At 39.8% G+C, this 15698-nt stretch overlaps 1 protein-coding gene across 1 annotated transcript in view; it reads left to right on the forward strand.

Moving 5' to 3' along the window:
- The window catches only part of frmd6 (FERM domain containing 6), a 127208-nt gene that overhangs the window by 26836 nt on the left and 84674 nt on the right, over positions 1-15698 (forward strand). The window lies entirely within an intron of this gene.

The raw sequence follows: 15698 nt of genomic DNA on the forward strand, positions 1-15698 counted from the left end.
TCCATGAAGTGTACTGATGGTGCAAGCTTCTAGAGGGGTAAGATTGAGACGGTATTTCACAGAATCACTACAGTGCAGAAAGAGACCATTCAGCCCATCACGTCTGCACAAATCCTTTGAAAAGAATCCCACCCAGACCCAGCCATCCCTGTAATCTCGCATTTCCCATTATTAATCCACCGAGCCTGTATATTCCTCAGCACTATGGACAATTTAGCATGTCCACTTCACCTAACCTGCATGTCTTTGGTCTGTGGGAAGAGACCAGAGTACATGGAGGAAACCGACACAGACATGGGGAGAATGTGCAAAATTCACCTAAATTTGGATTCAGACCCAGGTTCCTGGTTCTGTGAGGCAGCAGTGCTGACCAGTGAGCCACCGTGTCACCCTTGCCTGTTAGGAAGGAGTGAAGACTGAATAGTTTACACTTTATCCGTTTCAGGAATAGACTTGGAATCATTTGGCAGAAAAAAAACACGGGTTGCAAGGATATGGGGGTGCTAATTCCATCAGCATACTCGTTGATAAGATAACAATAGGGCCTGCAGCCACTCCAGAATATTCATTGGATGGGTGACAGCAATATAGTCAAAGATGGTTAACTGACACTGGGTGATATGTTTCCAAATCAGAATGATCTGTGGCTTGGAGAACAACTTACAGGTGCTGGCATTTCTATGTACCTGCTCGCCTTCTCGCTGGGAGTGGACATGGATTTGGAAGGAGCCTTGGTGAACTTCTGCAGTGCGTCTTGTAGATGGTACAGACTGTTGCTACTGAGCATTGGTTGGAGGGAGTGGATGTGATACCAAAGAAGCAGGCTGCTTTGTCCTGGATGGTGTCAAGCTTTGAGTGTTGTTGGAGCTGAACTCATCCAGGCAAGTGGGTACTATTCCATCACAGCTGACTTGTGGAAAGGCTTTGGGGTGTCAGGAAGTGTGTTACTCACCATAGGATTCGTAGCCTCAAACATATGAAGCATAGTATTTATGCGGCTAGTCCAGCTGAGTTTCTAGTCAATGGTAACACCTCAGGTGTTGTTTTAATGGGGAGTTTAGAAATGGTAATGCCATTGACTGTCAAGGGGCAATGGCTCTATTCTCTCTTGTTGGAGATGGTCATTGTCTGGCACTTTCATGGCATGAAAGTAACTTGCTGCTTGTCACCCCAAATCTGGATATTGTCCAGATCTAGTTACATAACATTATAATGCAAAGCATCCTCTTGCAAGGTGGAAGACAGCTCCCTTCTTCCATTGACTCCAAATTGTGGATCCAGTTGCAAAGTGTCATTTGCTATACACACGAATTGACCAAAGAACCTGTCAAATGAGTTGAAAAGCTTAAGGAATCGCTTCAGATTTGCATATACTCAAAAATAATAGCCATTTGGGTAAATTATTTGCAGACAAACTAGGTTTATTTTCTTGGGAAATAATTGAAATTCTGGTAGTGAAAGATTTAATGTGAACACTTCTTTTGTTTTGTCTTTGCATATTTCTTGCATGTTCAGAACTGTATGTCATTCCACCAGAATGGGAGTTTACCTGTTGTTGACCCTGCTTAAAGTCTATGTTACTGGAAGGGGAGGAAAGGTGCTCCGGTTTCCTCCCACAGTCCAAAGATACGCAGGTCAGGTGAATTGGCCCATAGTGTTAGGTGTATTATTCAGAGGGAAATGGATCTGGGTGGGTTACTCTTTGGAGGGCAGGTGTGGACTTGTTGGGCCGAAGGACCTATTTCCACACTGTAGGGAAACTAATCTAAAAATAATGATGCTGCACCAATAGAGTTTGAGACCAAGCTGTTGGTCCTTTGCCCAGTGAACGGAAAGCAGATTGAATGAAGAACTGAGTGAGGAGCTCTGTCACTAATGACTTAGTTTCACTATGAAGGCTCTGGCTGAGCCACTTCTCCTGCTGCATGATAATTTGTTGTCTTTTTCTTTTAGCTTGCCCATCTTTTTTGAGGTTTGAATGAAGAATGTTTAAATTAAAAGTGCACTTCAACAGCAGCAATGGGCAGCACGGTGGCATAGTGGTTAGCACTGCTGCCTCACAGCACCAGAGACCCGGGTTCAATTCCCATCTCGGGCGACTCTCTGTGTGGAGTTTGCACATTCTCCCCCTGTCTGCGTGGGTTTCCTCCGGGTGCTCTGGTTTCCTCCCACAATCCAAAAATGTGCAGGTTAGGTGAATTGGCCATGCTAAATTGCCCGTAGTGTTAGGTGAAAGGGTAAATGTAGGTGAATGGGTCTGGGGTGGGTTGCGCTTCGGCGGGTCGGTGTGGACTTGTTGGGCCGAAGGGCCTGTTTCCACACTGTAAGTAATCTAATCTAATCTAAATAATCTAATCTAAAAGAAAAGGGAAAAGTAATTGTTTGAAAAGAAACCTACACTGTAGACTTGTTAGCTAAAACAGACATTGGAAACCTGTTAAGATCCCACTCAAAATATAAAAGAGCTTGTGATCTGTACTGAATTTCTAAATATTTATGAGACCGCCTACATAAATGTTTAAATGACTACTTCTGTTAATTGTTCACTTGAAGAGAATAGAATTATTTTATGTACACTCCACTTTGCTATTCAATTAAAGAATGACTGTAAGGAATTATTCCTATTTTCATTTGTATAGTTTATATGAAAAATCACATGAAGTTATGTATGGTGTTAGAACTTATACAGCTGCTGACTTGCATGTTGATTAGGTTTTGATGCACATGTGCTACTCAAACTGCTATAACCATACCAATTGATTTAATAATATAAATCATAATATGGTGAATAAAGCTTCTGAGAGTTATATCACTATTATACAGCTACAGTTAACTTTGTTGTATGAGTTCTTCACATGTGATGCAAAGAGTTCAAACATTTAAAAATTACTTTGCAATTGCTTTACTCCCTGGACCAAAAGAAACAGTAGTAGAGTTTGGGCACATTGTTCAGTGACTATTTATAAGATTTAATAATTGATTTATTACTCCAAAACTGAAGGAGTTTTAAAATTTCTCAAAGACAAATATTAATATTTATATTATTGCATAACAGGAATCACATCCCATACAGTTGGGTATCTCTCAACAATGGAGTGTAAAATAGGTGCCTGACCAAACCTGCCTTCTTTTCATCAGATGGGTTACGTGACTTTAAAATGACTGCTTTGTAATCAACAATGTCATTAAACCAATCCAGAATACCTTATTGCTTCCAATTATGCCATTCCAGTAAATTGGACATTGTACCATCATCCAGTTCATTCAGGGGTCAGGAGATATGATCAGTGGGAAATCTCGCAGATGACACTAACCTGTTGGTTCTGTCTGCTTTTAAAGAGACAGATTGTTTGGTCACATTCTCCAATACTGATAAAAGTGACTAGCATAATTAAGTACTTCTGAAATGATAAAGTATCAGCTTGTACTGTTCCAGTATTCCTAATACAATAAAGAATTAGCTGCTGCACTTTGTATATGTGTGTAATATGATTGCAACTGGAGGGCTGAAGGGCCTGTTTCTGTGCTGTATTGTTCTTTGTTCTTTGTTCTTTTGTTCAATAATATTTGTGCTCTTCGTTTAAGGTTGAAGTACATTTTGAGTACTCTGTAAATTCTATCTTTGTGTTATTTACCATTATACGACTGTAATATCCTTTACCTTGAGGTAAATATCACCAGCAGATTGTGTGTGTGGAATTAAGTCGTAGATTATGTTTAGTTCAGGAATCTTCGATAACTTACCATACCGTAGTGGGGTTGATACAGTTAGCATGGCTCATGTACATTCATGAGTTGTTCCATATCCAAATTCATCCTAGGCCAGTACATAGATACTCATGCTAACTGTATATTCAATACCTATGTGTCCCTGCTGTAACATGGACATGATGTATGGGTTATAATGCTTTTGGACTTCCTTTTCCTTTGAAAATGACTTGTTGCTATAGATAAAATTTGGTTCTTTATTGTCAAAATGAATTAATTCTCTCAAGTGGTATTTGAATACTGTTAGGCCACCCCTGGATAATGACCTTTTGCAACTCCTTATGGTTGTTCATCTTTCTCTGTTGCTACTTGCAACAGTTTTCACTGGCTTTGGCCAAAGTGTAACAACCCAACCTTGAGGATGTCTTTAACTTTATAGCTTAGAGCATTGACATGTAGATCAAGAGGAGTGCTATGGTCATTGTATGGGATGAGTAATCTGCTCAACATGTCAGATGTAATTATCCTGGAACCTGGCTGTACCTCACTTCTCCACAGTCATATCCTTACAATTATTCACTTACTTGATTGTGTCATGTTTAACCTGTTCTGCCACAGTGGTTATGGTTTAATTTCATGTATTGTGATGGTATGCCAAAATCTTTGCATACTGGTAATCCTGCCACAACAAGAATTATAAGATTGAGTCTTTCAGGATGCCACAATGAGTATTGCACTCTGATTCTGCCAATGCATGCAATTAGTGATCTATGATACGTGTGAAGTCAGTCTTTCATAGGTTGTAGCGTGGAGCATCACTTATAGGGCCTTGCAGACTGTGTGCAGAGGTAATATATTTTAATATGTTGTTCTACTTTTTATAGCCAATGATATAGGTCACAATCACCTTATAACATCAACATGGTGTGTCAGGTTAATAACTGTGGTCACCTTCTGAAATTCTGACTCTGAACCTCAATGGATATGTTTACACCTTTTGTTAAGTTTCCTTGCAGCCAGTGTTGAAGTGATGTATTATCTTATTAGTCACATGTTATAGTCTGTTTATTTCCTTTGGAACTGGACTTCCTGCACGTGGGTACCCAACATTCTTGGTGCCACAGGCTTTATTGATATCAAAAGGTTGAACTGCTTTTCAACCATTTATTTGTTCCCATGCCTTTTCTTAAAACATGTGCGAATACATTTTGCTTTAACTGTTAGGATTTGGAAAAATGTCTTTTCGTGTGGGAAAGGGTCAGAAGAATCCCAAAACATGTCATGGGTTGGAGTTTCTACTCTTGATCCTGTTACCTCCTACTGAGTGTCTGCATGTGTCCATATCAGATGAAAATGCTTCTGTGATGCTGTTCATGGTGGAATAAACAGATCCTGAATGAGCGCACTTGTGAAAGCAGTGATTTTCATCAGCTGTCAGAGGGCTGTAATGTCTGGAGAATACAAAATCAGTGTCCCCAGTATGGAATAAGAAGAAAATAAACCATGGGGTGGCACGGTGGCATAGTGGTTAGCACCGCTGCCTCACAGCACCAGGGTCCCAGGTTCAATTCCAGCCTCGGACGACTGTCTGTGTGGAGTTTGCACATCCTCCCCGTGTCTGCATGGGTTTCCTCCGGGTGTCCGGTTTCCTCCCACAGTCCAAAGATGTGCCAGCCAGGTGAATTTGCCATGCTAAATTGCCCGTAGTGTTAGGTGCATTAGTCAGAGGGAAATGGGTCTGGGTGGGTTACTCTTTGGAGGGTTGGTGTGGACTGATTGAGCCAAAGGGTCAGTTTCCACACTGTACGGAATCTAATCTAATTTCGATGATGATAATGGGTATAATAAAAATTTGTTATCCATGTGTTTTGAGAAGTGTGGGATTTTTAAATGTAGTATCCCTTTAAGAGTAAGTTGGACTGGAGAGCATTTTGAAAGGAAACCAATTGCATTCCATAATTTGGTTCCAAAAAATCCCCTCGTGTTACCAATGGGATGAACAGCTAAAAAAACAAAGGATAAATACAAAATGAATTGTAGTGGTGAGAGGTTACAACATATAGAATTTGTATACAGAGGAAACAAGAAAATTTCTCTAAATGACACCCAGGTTTCTCTTTGCTAGTTTTCGACCAGAACCTAGTGTTGTGGCAGGGCCCTGAAAATAGGGGAGACTGTGTTATTGTGTGCTTTGTACTTGGAGCAGACAGAATACTGAAGGCAGAAACGGTGCGAGATTATGGATAGGATAAGACTTGTTACAGCTGCCAGAGCCTACCAAAGTTTTTAAAGGGGTTAGAGAAGGATGTCTTGTAGTGATTCTGTGTCATCTGGGCTGTCACAACCCGAGATGAGGAAGATTTGTAGATGTTTGCTTTTGTCAATGCTCACTGTGTTTGGGACCCTTGAATGAAATATGGGTGCTGGGCAATGTGGTTTAAGTGTTGAAACATTTGGTTACATAGTATGAGACCCTACAAAATTGAGGTAAAAATATTGTATTTACGTATTTGTAAAAAGCAGAATAGTGTTTATCGTTGTGAATGATGTTTCATAAAGTGAATGACTAATTAACAATGTGAAATGACAAACACGGTTGGAAAGCGGTGTCCTGAAGTACATTAGTTGAAAAGAAAGATCACTTGCCCAACATTTATTTATCAGCAGTGTTTTCTGTTTTTGTATTTGTAAAATCTAGCACTGTAATGATTCGTTTAAAAAAATACTTCTCTGTTAGCAATTGGCATTTATTAGAAATGTCAAATCTTCACTCAAACCTTTTTTTACAAAGCAAATTTTCAATACAGTGGCTGGATATCTTGGTATGCATTAATAAAGTTGAGTTAAATACAGGCTTAATCTCTGTTCCATAAAATGTGAGACTTAAAAATAAATGCATTGTGGAATTTTACTGTAGTTATATGCATGCACACCGAAATATGTTTATGGATATGGAAGTGCTGCAATGACCACCATTTCAATAGTAAAATTTCAAATAACAGCCTATCAATATCTGGGTAGGCCTTGAAATAGACCATCCTGCCATCATAGAGGATTCAGCATCCTATATGCTGGCATAACATTGTTTATGGCACTGGAAACTGTATTCACGGCATGATTTGTCAAACTTATTTGGACTGTAATCCCTTCTATTATTTAACATCACTCCTCCAAAGTTTATTTCAATAAACCTCCATTAGTTTAAGGCAGTGCATCTCCTGGTAATGAAGTTTAATTTAATGAATGAAGTGATGGCCCATTTTACTATAATGAAGAAAATCTCAAAATTCTAAACTGGAAAAACTATTTGAAATGGTTTAAAAGCCCTGTGTTTTTAGAAGAACGTTTTGATACATAAAAGAAAGCTACCATAGAAGTTGTATTATCAGTTTGTAAATCAGCAAGTTAATGATTTTGAATTTCAACAAGAACACTAGTGTGTTTTTTTGTAATATTTACATAAGCAGGGCTGTTCCATTATTACTCTATTACTATACAGAATTAACTTGTAATGTTGATAAGGATTTTTGAATTTCATTTCTAAGTAGTAATTTAAAAGATTATTGCTAAAAGAACAGTGAAACTTTTAATAAAAGGTACATAGTTCTAAACAAGACTAGTTGCAGACTGCTAGATTGGTTGCATGAAACCAGGCTATTTGGTTGTTAAATTGTAAAATGGGAAGCTTATGTATCCACTCCTTTTTTTTTCTCCTGTTGAAAAAACGGTTTTATAATTGCATGAAAAACCACAACTAAATATATGTTCAAGTATAAACATTGCTGCCATGTTTATCTTCAGTGACGTTCATTCTCATCAGTTTTGTTTTGTGAAGTTTAGTAAACATTACAAATAAGCGACTAGAAGTTGGAGTTTTTCCTCTTTTACTCATCAGAACGAGGACTCAAATGCCAAACAAAAATGTTAAATTTCCAGTCATCTTTCAATAACATTGTGAAACATACACGATCTCAAATGTGCAAAATTGTTTTTGTTTTGGGTGTGCCTTTTGCTGTCTAATCTCCAAGCTCTAGAATTCCTTTCCTTTATTCTCATGACTTTTCACCCCTATTCCTTTTGAGCTTCAATCACTGAAGACCTAATTTTGACCTAAAAATTGAAGAACTAATTTTGACCTTTTTTTTTAGTCACCCATCTGAATACGACCTTCTTTGGCTCTGTATCAGTTTTTTTGTCTGAGGACCCTCCTGTGAAACACCCTTCAGGTTGCCTGTATTAAGTGTAAACTTTTTAATCTTATAAGTAGTAACCATGGGCAGAATTTTGTGCATATTGATTGAAGTATGGTCATAGATGTTAAAGCCAGCAGAATGCCCCTATCCTGTCACCACCTGAATGTAAAGCCTGCAGAACCTTGTACCTATCATGCACCAAAGTGGTCACTCAGTGGGCTTTCTGCTGGAAATGCTTCCCAATGCTGCCATCTCTTGCCTAACCTGAAGCTGTTGGCATGGTAAGCTGAAATTTCAGGAGCAGTGGGCATGGGAGTTATCTGTTTGAGAGAGATCACGTTGGGGAAGGTGGTCAGAAACCCCTGAACACATCCCTGCCCCAGTCAACCCAGATTGGGGTTCCTATTCCCTTATCCTGGTGGGCGAGTCCATCATGCCAGTTGGTCATATTGCCCCTTGGGAACAGGTTTAATCATAGTTATCTGAAGAGGCCCTTGACTCATCACTGATCACACAAACATTTCAATTGGTGCCAGGGTGGGATAGCCTTTCCTGTGCCAACACCACATTAAAGAACTCTCTAATGCCCACCTGCCTGACTGTCGTCCTCCCACTGCCATGTTCCCCACCTTTGTTTGGGAGGGAAATATTGTACCCTCTTGTTATGGATTGGAAAAATTTGGTTGGCCCCCATAAACATGCTGGAAGAGCATGACAGTTAATTTTTAAAAGGTGCTGCATCAGGTACTGGAGATCTACAGTTCTCCAATAACCGTTAAAAGGCTTAATTTTGTTTTAAAAAGGGTGTTGCTTTCTTTGCATATATACAGCTAATAAAACAATTTATAAAGAACCTTTTTACTGTCATAAAATGTCAAGTTCTTCACAAGATCATTCTGAAACAAATCAAGACCACTGAGCCGCATTAGAATAGATGGTCAGGTAATCAAAATCTCAGTCAGGAAGGGAGGTTGAAAGGAATATCTTAAAGTCAGGCACTTGAAATTTAAAAGAACACAAAGAGCTTCTTAAAAAGAGGCATCCAGAAATGCAAATTTCGACCATAATATCACTACTGAGAAGCTGTAGATCTCTTTTCTAGAGAGCAAAATGGAGGGCAGCAGTAAGAGGGGTGGAAATAGATCTGATTGGTTGACAGATGTCAAGAGAGCTTGCATGTGAGTCACAGTGGATGTTTGAGAATGGTGCAAATGCATTAAGTACACAAACCGTGACAGCAGATAAGCTTCTGCAGAGCTAGAAAATAGTTGGTGAGATGTGGGGTGGGAGCTTTATGGCTAGGTAACTGAAGGCCTGGTCACTGCTGGTGCAGCTATTAAAATGGGGAAGCTCAAGGCCTAATTTAAATCAATAACAAATTTCTCAAAAGGTTGTAGACCCGGAGGAGATTATAGAACTGGGGTGCAATTGAATAGTGGAAACATTTTCGGGGGGGGGGTGTAATGTTGGAGCGGAAGGGAAGAGAATTTTAAAACCAACATTTTGCTCGACAAGAGTTAATTTAGGTCAGTGAGCACAGTGGTGCTAGGCGAGTGGAACTTGGTGCGACCTGAGACATTAGCAGCAGAGTTTTTGGATGATCTCCGGTTTACTGGGGGAGACAAGCTACAGAATATTGGTACAGAGGTAACAAAGTTAGGAATAATGGTTTCACCAGCAAATCAACTGAGATGTGGCAATGTTGGATGATTATTACAAAGGTGGATGGGAATAGGTATTTCAGTGATTGTGCAAGTATGAGTCAGAAGCTGAAGCTTTGTATCAAAAAGATACAAAGAGTGTGAACAGACTGATGTAATCTCTGCCTATTAACAGGGAGAGGGATGGAGTTAGTAGCTAGGGAACAGAATGTGGAGTAGGGACAAAAACAATGGATTTGATCCTTTCAATTATTTAATGGAAGGTAATTTCTGATTATTCAGAACTCGATGTTGGATAAGCCATCTGATAATTTAACAATAGTGCAGGAATTAGAAGAGAGGCATTGGTTCAGATTTCCAGCATCTGCAGTTGTTTGTTTTTTTTCTGATGGTGGAGAGACTTTGTTGATCAACTGTCAAAGGGTGTGGACATGTTACAATAGATGGACCACCGTCACATTGGATGTGATTTGCGACTTTGGGAGTTATTCTGTTACTATGGGTGAGGTGGAAATTTGATTGAAGAGATTCAGTTGGAGTAATGTTTCAGGAAGGATGTGAATGATTTTGGGAAGTCCAAATTATTTCAAGAATGTTGGAAATGAGAATAGATTTACCATTGTACAATTTTATGGCTGTAAAATTGAACAAGGAGGATGTTCCTATACCGTTGTAGGTATTTTCTAATCAACCTGTTCAGAGGTGTTATTGCACACCTCATGAACAGGTAAGAGCTGAATCGGGATCTCCTAGTCCTGAGTAGAGACACTAGCATGACATCACAACAGCCCTCTCCCTGTATTGGTGTAACCTGAGCTGGTGTGCTGGAAAATTGTTTCACAGATCTGAATAACCGAGTTTCCAACCATTTCTAGCTCCTCTAACAAATCTCCAGAACCACTTCACTGGAAATTGGGGATAAATTAAGTATGCAAGTACTGTTGGAGCATCGTATGTCATATGTGCTGACTCTATAACAAAGCCCCAGGTTGCTGGGATTACTCGAGGCCACTGAATAGGACGCTGCAAGTCTGACATCAAAGCAGAAGTAAATTTTAAAACAATGCTGATATAAATTGCAAAGGTTTGAAATTAAAGTCAAAGCAAAACCTTGGAAATCTACAACAGGCATGTCAGCATTTGAAAAAGGGTAAGGTAGCAAAATCATTCAGAAATGCTTTGTTGAAGAACATTTTGAATATTTACTAATGCTGATTTGCATATTGTTTTCTCATTTTTATTAGAAGCCACTTCTTTTGTAATGGCTTCTGGATGATTGTAGAGAACTCAACAGCAGGTTCTTTTAGTGTGACAGTCTTTAAGAATTACTGCGAGGTTATTAGCAAATGATTCTCCTATATTGCAATGTGATGACCAAAGATAAATAGGCTTAGAGTTGCCAAAAAGTTCTGGACCATTTCACAACTAATGCAATTAATAAAAGGCATCCTATTTCCTTCACTTGGGGTTGTGACTGTGATTAATGGATATATATGGCTCCTGAAAGTAAATCCACATTTGGAAATGGATTGGCATTATAACTTCATATAGATAATGGCAGCTGCCTGTGTTTACCAAGTGTGAATAGTGGAAGGCGGCTCCTTGCCCAAAGTGTTGAGTTCCTCTGGGAGTGCAAAGGAAGCTGGGAATCTGTCGATAGGCTGTGGATAAGCATCATAAGGCCCTTGACATTGTTACAGATGAGGCAGCTGTCCCATGATGGGACTGCTGCACCTGTTTAGAAAGGGCACTGAAGGGGAGAATGCTTCTTTACAATAAAAGAAATTGAGCCACTTCTTGGCATTCTTGCTAGCTGTTTCTCGTTCCATGTTGAACAGTCATCTGATATTTTGGCCCTGGCATTCTCAGTGTGCCACTTCTGAATTATCTGGAGCACCAGGAATTGTTGCAACTGATTTCACCTCCATTCCTAATCTGGATTAATTGCTGCATGCACACAGCACGTTATAAGCCTTGTAAATTCTCATTAGTTCTGCCATTGGATTGATCTGATGACTGCATGATGTGCTCAGAGGGACTGCATTTAGTGTTAAATGTTATTTTTCTTATGGACACACCCAAGGAATTTCCAGGACTACTCAAAACCTGAATGGCTTTCAGCACAACTAAAGATTTCTAATATCTTCAAGATTAGTAATCAGTACCTTTTTAGTCTTGTTCGATATGAAATCCTTTGGTACTTCTGAATATACCGACTTGCTGATATTGATGCAATACTTACAAGCCCCCCAGGTTTTCGAGAGCTGTTGCTGTCTGTAATATTTAAAATAACTTGTCACCATCAAAGCACTGTTGGAACTGTCATTGCTGGAATGTAGGGAGCATAGCAACCTCGCACAAACAGCAATGTGATAATAACCAGATAATGTGTTATTTTTGGGATGTTGATTGAGATCTAAATATTGGGCAGGATATAATTCCCCTGGTCGTCTTTGAAATATTGTCAGGGGATTATTTATATTCACTCTGGCAGAAGAACATAAGGGGCCGAATGGCTTATATCTTAAGTCTGCTCACCGTTCCATAAGATCATGGTGATCGGCCTCAAACCTCAACTCCTCTTGTTCCAGTTCAGCAAAGCTCACAACTCCCCAATATTTCAAAAATCTATGTTCAGGAAGTGCCTGATTTATGAACATCTGACTTAGAAAAGCTTGTGCTTACCAACTGATCCCATACAGGAGTGTAATTTATAAACCCAGCATATGAACATTTCCTGTGCTTATCACGAGTTGATTTATTTTGACTGCATTGTGTTCTGGCTCACGTATAAACCAACTTGCTAACAGACTCAAGAACAGAATCGGTATGCAAGCTGGGAACTACCTGCACCTCTACTTTCACAGACTTGTAGTGGTCCGTGCTCCACAACTTTAAGTTAGAGGATTCCACAAGAAGAAAATCCTTCATATTTCTACTCTGGATGTCTCCTAGGTCATGGTTCCCCAATGAGTGGAAACATCTTCTCAAAATCTATTTTCCCAAGTCCCTTCTGATATTTGTATGTGTCAATAAGATCACACCGTATTCTTCTATGCTCCAATGAATAAAGCACTAACCTGTTTAGCTGTTCATGATAGTCAGCTCTTTTTATCCCAGTCAGTCCAATGAATCTCATTTGAAATGCCCCCAATGCCAGTATATCTATCTTAAGTATGAGGGCCAAACCTGTACTCCATACTTCAGGTGTGACTTCACCAGCATTTTGTACAGCTACAGCAAGACTTTCAAACTTTAAATGTCAGTGCTCTAGCAATAGGCTAAAATTCCAGTTGCTGCCTTAGTTACTCACTGCATCCACTTGCTAACTTTTTGAGATTCATGATCACGAACACCCAGATCCTTTTGTACTGCACTTTAATGGAATCTCTCTCCATTTACAGGGCAACCTCGATTACCCAAGCGAGACAGGCAGGGAGTAATTTGGTCGGATAATTGATCATTCAGATAACTGATCTGATCGTAAACAAACAGTAATTGATGAGTACCTGCCTTTCAAACCTGCCTCAAGGTTATCTGGCAATGCACGCCACAATGCCGTTTAACTGATAACTGGATACTGAGTTGCCTAACGCTGTTTTTACAGGACCTTGAGATCTTGTTCAGATAATCCAAAATGCAGATAATTAATGTTCGGATAACCGAGGTTGTACAGTAAATAATAATCTCCTTTTTGATTCTTCCCATCAAAGTGCATGACTTCCCACTTCCCGATATTGAATTCCATCGACCAATTTTTGTCCACTCATTGAACCTATCTGTATCCCAATGCAGATTCCTTATGTCCACATCGCACCATACCTTCCCACTCATCTTTGTACCGTCTTTGTCAGTAAATTAGTCTTCACTCCCCTCCCAAATTATTACTGTGAGCATTAAATAATTGAGGCCCTGTACCTGAAACTTGTGGCACTCCATTAGTTGGTGTCTTTTCTGTGTTAACCAATCCTCAATCCATGTAATATGTGCCCCCCAGTACTGTGACCTCCCATCTTGTGCAATAACCTTTTTATGTGTTAGCCTATCAAATGCCTCCTGAAAAACATTACCTTTATCAGTTCCCCTTTATCATCTATGCTTGTTATTTTCACAAAGAACTCTAGCAAATTTGTCAAATGTTGATTCTTTAATTGACTGATTCACTTTTAGCTTTTCTAAATGACCTGCTATTTCTTCTTTAATAAACAGCTCTAGAATTTTCTCAGACAAATGTTAGTTAAACCCGCCAATTAATTTCCTGATTTCTGCCTTCCTCCCTTCTTGAATAGAGGTGTCACATTAGCAGTTTTCCAATTCTCTGGAACTTTCCCAGAATCCAGTCAGTTTTGAAATATTTTGACCAATGTCTCCACTACCTCTGCAGCCACTTCCCTTAAAACCCTTTAGATGCAGATTACCAGGTCCCAGTGACTTCTACCTTCAGTCTCAGTAATTTATCACATACTTATCCCTCATGATAGACACATTATCTTGTGATAGACACAAGATCTTCCCCCCCCCCGCCCCCACCCCATTAGCACCTTGCTTACCTGTTACATTTGAGCTGTTTATAATGCTCTCCATTGTGAAGATCGATGCAAAATGTTATATGTATTATTTTGCCGTTTCCCTGTTGCCCATTATTAATTCCCCAGATGCATCCTCTGAGGGTTCCACATTTACTTAGCTATTCTCTTTTTGAACACATTTTCTTAATTGTTCATCCCTCGCATGGATCCTTCTTTTTGACCAGATTGTTGGAAATTTGATTTAGCATCACATCTGAGAAACAGCACCTCGTGCAGTGCTTCCTTAGTCTGATGTAGTACTATCAGCCAGGACTGGACTCTGGCTCAGAGACAGGGACACAAACATTGCATCAGACCTCCCCCCACCAAAACACAACGCACTTGCCCAATGTGGAGATCGAAGCGATGCCCCTGAGATTATGATCACTGTGTTCCACTCACAGCACCAGCCAGGCTCAAACTGAGTATTTGAAAGTAAAGTTCGACTGTTGAGGCATTTTTTTTAACAGAAGAGCACAATCATGGGGAACAAGAGTTCCTTAGCACCTTGGTTGAGGCATTGCAATGGAGAATTAAAGTTGCCTTGCCAACCACTCAGCACCCTTTTATTGTGCAGTATACCATTTGGCATTCTTGCATCTGTCCTGATTAATGCTGGATGCAAGCCTTCAGCAGTATGTCTCTTGTTTGTAACAACTTATTTCATACTTCATTGCATGTCGTTAAGTAACATTAAATGACTTCCTTTTAATTCAGTTAATGACTTTGTGAATGAATGAGTGATTTGTTGTCACTTGCACTTAACGGTGAATAATACAGTAAATACAGTGAAAAGCTTCAACACAATCTGGTACCATTTTAAATAGGTTAGGAATAAAAAGGATAAATGATAGAACTGAAAGAGAGTCATGAGCCAGCTGACCAATGATACCTGCGTGCCATGCTGCCTCTTCTACCTCACTGCCACCTGTGTCAGACCCACCAATGTAGGAGTCACCACTCTTCAGGTGCCATCTCTTTGCTGCTGAGCCCACCTCACCACCGCTGATGCTGATGCCAGGTCCCGTGCTGAATCAACACTCACTGGCAACCAGGAGTTCCCCGGCATCGTCGCCACATCAGTGACGCCAGGAGTCCCAGTTCCGGGTATACCACGCTGCTGCTATTGCAGCTGCTGCTTAGGAGAAATCAGAACGTGCTCTTAATGTTGAGAGGTTAGCAGCAAGGGGAAGATATTCATGCACACATGTCGCTTAAAGACATTGCACAGGTATGAAAAGAAAAGCACTTAATGAAATTGTGGCCTTTATCTCAATGAGTTTTCAAATACAAAACTAAAGAAATGATGCTCCAGTTGCACAATGCCATCTAAAATATGCTGTTATGTTTTGGACCCTGCAGCTGAGGATAAATATATTGGCTGTGGAGTCAGCTACTAGGGCTTAAAGGGTTAAATCTGGCTTCAATAATGTAACTTAAAAGCTTTTTTCATCCTGCTTGCAAGCATTTCTGATTGACCAAGATAAATCTATGCAAAGTGTAGACGTGTATTGTCTTTACTAGTTTCAATATCATTGTAGAGTTTGTGGATGTGTGTTGTTTATTTT

The sequence above is a fragment of the Chiloscyllium plagiosum genome, unplaced genomic scaffold, assembly GCF_037043375.1.
Source record: "Chiloscyllium plagiosum isolate Xiang-an unplaced genomic scaffold, Cpla_swu_hap1 HiC_scaffold_8, whole genome shotgun sequence".
Classification (NCBI taxonomy): domain Eukaryota; kingdom Metazoa; phylum Chordata; class Chondrichthyes; order Orectolobiformes; family Hemiscylliidae; genus Chiloscyllium; species Chiloscyllium plagiosum.